At 36.3% G+C, this 7,128-nt stretch overlaps 1 pseudogene; it reads left to right on the top strand.

Annotated features, from left to right (window-relative positions):
- Nucleotides 1–464: 464 nt before the first annotated feature.
- LOC118013350 lies at nt 465–6,340 on the top strand (annotated as a pseudogene).
- The last annotated feature ends 788 nt before the right edge of the window (nt 6,341–7,128 follow it).

Below are 7,128 nucleotides of genomic sequence, written 5' to 3'. Positions count from 1 at the left end.
GAATTTTAATTAAAAAAAGAAAAAAGAATTAAAGGAAGTAGAGATAGTGTGGAAATTTGAGAGATGAACCCTGGGAAATGTGAGCTATGAAGGGATGACGGGACAGAGATAGGAAAAACAGCCTATATAGGTGATGCCTCTATTAGACTATAAGCTTCTTTCTGGCAACGAACCATGTACTTTACTTTTTGTGTTTTTTGTTTGTTTGCTTATTTTTGTTTGTTTGTTTTTTGTATCCCCGAACTCACATATTACATTGCCAAATAAGTTTATTAAAATCAATTTAACAATGGGGTAACTGAGTGATGGGCATTAAGGAGGGCACTTGATGTAATGAGCAGTAGGTATTATATGCAACTGATAAATCACTAAATTCTACCCCTGAAACTAATAATATATTATATGTTAACTAAATTGAATTTAAATAAAAAAATAAAATAAAAAAACCATCCTGGAACAATGAAAAAAATCAATTTAACAGTAACAATATACAGACACATATGAGTACTGAAAGATGAGTTGAATTCTATCTATTTTCACAGGAGCTAATCAAAGCTATTTCACATGGAGGCCAGTCAGGTGCCATCTCTTCTCTCTGGCCAGGTTTGTGCTTCTTATTGAAGCTGGGAATCCTATGATACGTAGGATTGATTTGGGACCATACTTGTGCAACTTTGATGGTCTACTAGAAGTCTGAGAGCCAATGCACATGCATGAGACATATATGCAAAGGCATTTTACTGTATGTAAATCTTCATATGTCCTGTAAGGTTGTATTTATAATGTATAGTTTAAGTTAGAAACAAATATAAGAAGAAAGCCATTTCAGAGATTCTAGTTTTGGAAAGGCAACAGTACTGTACAAATGGAAAGGGCAAAACAGCTTTTTTGTTCTCTGCTGTACTGGAGCAAGTCATCAGGTAACAGGACTTTAGAGAAGCCCTGTTTAAGATACATTTGGAAATGAGGTTGCCATGGCAACTGTCTCTGAAGCAACAAAATTCCTCTAGAGGTTTCAGAGAACACTCAACTTCTCTGTACTTGGTTCTCAAGGAGAGCTTAATTTCATTCATTTTAATGAGCTGTTTTTTTCTGTTTATAGCATTTGTGCAGTGGGATTGAGAACAAGGATTAGGATTACTGGAGTTACTCTGGGACATGTTAATTCTAAGTGTAAATCAAAAGATGAGGCAGTCATTGCTGAGTCTTAGCTGGGGGTGAGCAAGTCCTCACAGATGTGTGTGCACACACAAACACACAGAGGCGTGCGTGCAGTGATTTTAGTAGAACTTTTCTGGAGGAAGATGGATTTCTGCTTTTGTGTTTGGACTTAGTAACTTCTGTAAGAGGACTTTTGCCATGAATCCAGGACCAAAAACCTATTTAATCCACTGGCACACTGAAGCTCAAATTACCCCAAATCAAGATTTCTTTTTTGGGTATGAAATCTGTCTTCCTTAATATTAAGGGCCCCTGGTAAAAGGCATTGAGTGTAAGTTGCCATTGCAAAACTTTATTAGTCTCTGTATGAATGAAATCACTTCCTGAGAACGATTTTGACAATGTGTGCAGTAGTTGTAGTAGGCAGGAGTGGTGTCTGGAGACAAAATTAGGCATTGTTAGTAACATACATTAAATACCTTGTGTTTGCTTAAGAAGCTCAGAAAGGTCCCTGGCCCCTATGAAGTTTGGAGTTGGGTAGATCATAGTTTGACTCAAGATTCTGGAACCTACAAGCTGTGTGTGCTTCTCACTTTTAAAGTGGATATTTATAGGTCTAATATATAAGGCTGTTGTGAGGAATAAACAAGGTACTATTTTTTATGCATTGCTTTGGATCCTTCATATGAGGGTGCTGGATCAATACAGTATTTGATAAACAGTAAGGGTTCAATACAAGGTAGTAATTACTATTTTTTCCCATGGTGCTTTGGTATAATTAATAGCTTAAAAAGATGTAATCACAGTGAAAAATGTAACCACAGGTCATTAAAAACCACATCAAGCATTATCAAGGGCTTACACAAACCTTTCGTCTTCCTTAGAGGGGAGGGTCTCTGGAGCAGCGATCCTGAGGGAGTCTCTGTAACTACATCACTGAGATCTCCAATCCAGAATAAAACTCTTTAGTCTCGTGTTATCATGGGCATTAGGAAAGGATGCTGTCTCATGCCTAGAATTTGGACAAGAGACTTGGGCCAAAGCTACAATCAGATCAAGTTCTTCAGCTCAGCAAGACAATTAGAGTTTTGATCCTCAAAGTAGAGAAGCGGAAGCAGAGGGTCTGAGCTCTGAGTTGTCACTTTCTGTTCACCAGGGCCGTTTGAGTGTCCATGAAAGAGATGGATGAGAGCTAGTGGAGAACAGCATTGTGACTCCAAGCAGAAGGAGGGTGAGTGCCTGCCTGACCTGGTCTGTCCTGTAGCAGAGGGGGTAAAACCTCAAACCCCAGGAGCCAGACCACCCGAGTTCACCTTCTACTGTAACTTAACAGCATTGGGACTTGTGCAAGTCACTTAGGTGCAGCGTCCTCATCTGTGAAATGGGGATAATCATAATGCCACACAGCATTTAGAACAGAGCCTATCCCATAGTACTCAGTAAATGTTCCTATCCTTGTCTTCTCCGTTACTCCCTGCACTTCCATGGTGTGTAGCCTTCTCTCTGTCTAGTGACTTATTTCTTTTTCCCTTACAGACCCTCCTAGAGGACAATGGCTGCAGATAATGTCTCCTCTGTGACAGATTTTGTCCTCGCAGGCTTAACAGATGAGCCAGAACTCCAGATGCCCCTCTTCTTCCTGTTTCTAGGTTTCTATGTGGTCACAGTCGTGGGGAACCTGGGCCTGATAACCCTGATTGGGCTGAATTCTCACTTTCATATTCCCATGTACTTTTTCCTCTTCAACTTGTCCTTCATAGATTTTAGTTTCTCTACTGCCATCATCCCCAAAATGCTAATGAGTTTTGTCTCCAAGAAGAACATCATTTCCTATGCAGGGTGTATGACTCAGCTCTTTTTCTTTCTTTCTTTTTTATTTTTTGTCTTTTCTGAATCCTACATCCTGTCAGCGATGGCATATGACCGCTATGTCGCCATCTGTAAACCACTGCTGTACACAGTCACCATGTCTCCTCAGGTGTGTTTACTCCTTTTGTTGGGAGGTTATGGGATGGGGGTGTTTGAGGCTGTGGCATATACAGGAAATATATTATTTTTGACGTTTTGTGCTGACAACCTTGTCAATCACTATATGTGTGATATCATTCCCCTCCTTGAGCTCTCCTGCAACAGCTCTTATATAAATGTACTAGTTGTCTTTATTGTTGTGACCATTGACATTGGGGTGCCCATTGTTGCCATTTTATCTCTTATGGTTTCATTATTTCCAGCATTTTCCGTATTAGTTCCACTGAAGGCAGGTCCAAAGCCTTTAGTACTTGCAGCTCTCACATAATTGCTGTTTCTCTCTTCTTTGGGTCAGGAGTTTTACGTACCTTAAACCACCTTCTATTTTGCCCCTTGACCACAGGAAAGTGTCTTCCTTGTTCTACACTAATGTTGTGCCAATGTTCAACCCATTAATCTATAGTCTGAGGAATAAGGATATCAAATTTGCCCTGAGGAAAACCTTGAGCAGAATTACCATCTCTTGAAAAAATATTAGAAATTGAGATAAGAGATCCAAGGAATTTTTATATTATAGTGTTTTTATTACTATTATTTATTGTTATTGTTACTTTTTTCAATGAGGTATCCAAGCTCCAGTGCTTTCTTTATATACTATATGGCAGAGGAAATTTTAACTTTCTTTCCCAAATGGATTGTTCTTCCTTATCCAAATCCCCCAATTCTTTCTTTTTTATTTTATGAAAAATAATTGCTATAATTATAGAGTATTCAACATTGAATGGGGCTTAGGAATCGTTTGATCTAGTGCCTTTATATAATACATCACACTTTGCAGAGTCAGAACATTCGTATGCTTCCCAAGAACATAAAACTACCTGGTGCCAGAGCTGGGACTGAAATCCTTGCTTGAATCCTAATCCAGTTTGTTTTCCCCTATGCCATGTTTTCTTGCCTCATTTCTTTCTTGGAAGATTTCATTTCACATGTTGGTTGACCTAGCACATTTAAGTTATGAATATATTCACAGTAATTTCATGCACTTTTCACAGGATAATTTTAATATATCACATTTTGCAAGAGAGTAGGAGGTGAAAAATTTTGTTGAGTTGGTCTTGGCAAGATGACAAGATCAGTGTTTGATGAATTTTGTAGTGTGTAAGTAGAAAGTATGTTAGATTTCAGAGAGGCAAGTATGGTGTCCACTGACTTGGTGGGTGGAGCCCTACAGACATAGTTTAGTGAATTAGAACTTCCAGAGGAGAGAAATTTAATTTTATGGGGTGTAAAGACATGTGGTGGAGATGTCATATGTTATTTCAAGACTAACAGAGAAAGGATTTGGAGTCTTATTGCAAGGGTTACCTTGGCTGTGGTCCAAGATAATTGGGAGCTACACTATCCAATATGGCAGTCCCTAGCTGTGTATGGCACTGAGTATTAAAACTGAGACACACTATAAGTGTGGAATATAATTGTAAAATACACACTGGATCTTTGAAGGATTAATATGAAAAATAATATAAGATATCTCATTGACAGCTTTTTATGTTGATTACACACATAAATAACATTTGGATATATTACTATGTTGATTACACACATAAATAACATTTGGATATATTACGTTAAATAAAATTTATTATTAAAATGAATTTATCTGTTTAGTTTTTTTCATGTGTCTACTAGAAGGTTGAGAATTACATATGTGGCTTGCATTATATTTTTACTAAATGACACTGGTGTGGAGGATGTAACAGAGCACCAGGTAGTTGTGGGGACATATTTGGTTATCAGGGCAGCACCAAGGTTCTGCTTATTAGTAGAGGCAAGTGCTACTGAATTTTCAGGCATTGCAGATAGCCATCATATTCTAATAATGGGGCACATGGGGAAGGTGTGGTGATCTCAGGATAAGTTCATAAATCTACAGTATTTAGTAATGGGAAATAAAGCATTATATAAAAAAAATCAAAATAACAATTTTTTTTTTTTGGTGTAAAGTCACCATTGGTGGTAAGATTTCTTTGGGAAGAAAGATAAGTGAAGTGCTGGGGAACTATTTTGACTTTTGAACTTTTCTCTAGGAAAGTTCTGTTCTAGTGGGAAATAAGGAAAGTTTGGATAAGTGTTTAATTTTGCCTTTTGATTATGGTCAATGTTGCTGCAATGAAAATAAGAAACACATGGGGGAAGATTGTACTTTAGATGGGACTGAATAGATACCTGAATTTAGGGGACCTAGAATTTAGGTGTGGGTTGGTGTATTGGGTATATATATTGGGTATGCAGTACAATGTAGGTAATGAAAGAAAAACAGAAAACCTCCTTTAAAATTTTTTGTAGCCTAAATTTCATACAGCAAAGTGTGCAAATCTTAAGTATATAGCTCATTGAATTTTTGCATATGTATATGTAACCACAGCCTAGATAACAATGTAAAACATTTACATCCACTTTAGAAGGCTCCTTTTGCTCCTTTCCAGTAAATACTATCTGCCCTCATCCCCCCCCCAACCCCTTCCCCCACCTCGAGGTATCCACTATTCTGACTTTCATTATCATAGGTTAATTTTGCCTATATTTGAACTTCACATAAACATGTACTCTGTTGTTTCTGACTTCTTTTCCTAAGCATAAAGCCTGTGATAATTATCTATAGTATTGCATATGTGGATATATTATTTTTTTATTGTTGTGTGTTATTCTGTTATGAGACTATATAATTATTTAGTCTATTAATGAACAGATAGTTTAAGTTTTAGCCCTATGGTTAATAAAGATTCTATAAATATTTTTTAACATGCATTTTGATTGAAGTATGCAAAAGCTTCTTTTGGATATATACTTAGAAGTGGATTTGCTGGATAATAGAGTAGGCATATGTTTAGCTTTTATAAATACTGCCAAAGTGTTTTCAAAAATATTTGAGTCAGTTTGCACAGCTATCAACAATGTCCAAGAGTTCCAATTGCTCCACATCCTTATTGACACTTAGTATTTGTATTTTATCCATTCTGGTGTGTGTAAGCAAAATGTCTTTTGTTTTCATTTTTATTTTCCTGATGTTGAGCACCCATTAATGTGTGTATTGGCTGTTTCAATATCTTCTTCCATGAAGTAATTATTCAAGTCTTTTGACCATTTGAAAAATAGGGTTGTTAGCTGCTTTTCCTATTCATTTGAAGGAATTAAAAATTCTACCTGTAAGTACATATATGTGTAAGTGTATGTATATGTATGTGTATTATGTATATGGGCATGTATGTGTAATATATATCAGTAACATATACATATATAATGCATAACCAGATCTTTATCTCAATCTATCTCTCTCTATATCTATCTTCTCCCAAACTATGCCTTGCTTATTATTAATGATATCTTTCGATGGCAGATGTTCTTAATTTTGATGAAGTTTTGCCTTTTATGGTTAGTGCTGTGTCCTATTTAAGAGCTCTCTTACTGTTCTTCTTGAGGTCAGAAGAACAGCAATGTGAAAGAGTATGAGTGAGAAAGAAAACATAACAAACCCATTGCAGCTTTGGCTCTGTCAACATTTTGGGTTTCCTGATCTTCTGGCTTCACCCCATGCTTATATTACCCCTTCCTCCATTTGGTTGATGCACAGAACACTTGAAGCCTGAAGGTGCCAGAATTATAAGTATTTTCAATTCAATAGACATATATTTGTTTATTTATCTATTTTCATTTTTTAAAAAGAGTTTAAGAAGATATAATTGACATACAATTAACTACAATGTTTAAAGTGTTGATTTTGATAAATTTTGATATATGTATATACTCATGAAGCCACCACCACAATCTTGTCTCTCCCTCCTGCCTTCTTCCATTCCTTTACTGCTTTTGAGGTAACCACTAATTTGCTTTCTGTCACTCTTCTGTTTTCATTCTCAAGATTTTTATATAAATAGAATGGTACAGTATGTAATCATTTTTGTCTGCTATCTATTACTCAGTATAAGTATTTTGAGATTC

The sequence above is a fragment of the Mirounga leonina genome, unplaced genomic scaffold (assembly GCF_011800145.1).
Source record: "Mirounga leonina isolate KUSES-001 unplaced genomic scaffold, KU_Mleo_1.0 Mir_153, whole genome shotgun sequence".
In the NCBI taxonomy this organism is placed as follows: domain Eukaryota; kingdom Metazoa; phylum Chordata; class Mammalia; order Carnivora; family Phocidae; genus Mirounga; species Mirounga leonina.
The sequence above is the reverse complement of the archived record's forward strand: the minus strand, read 5'-3'. Positions and strand labels throughout refer to the sequence as shown.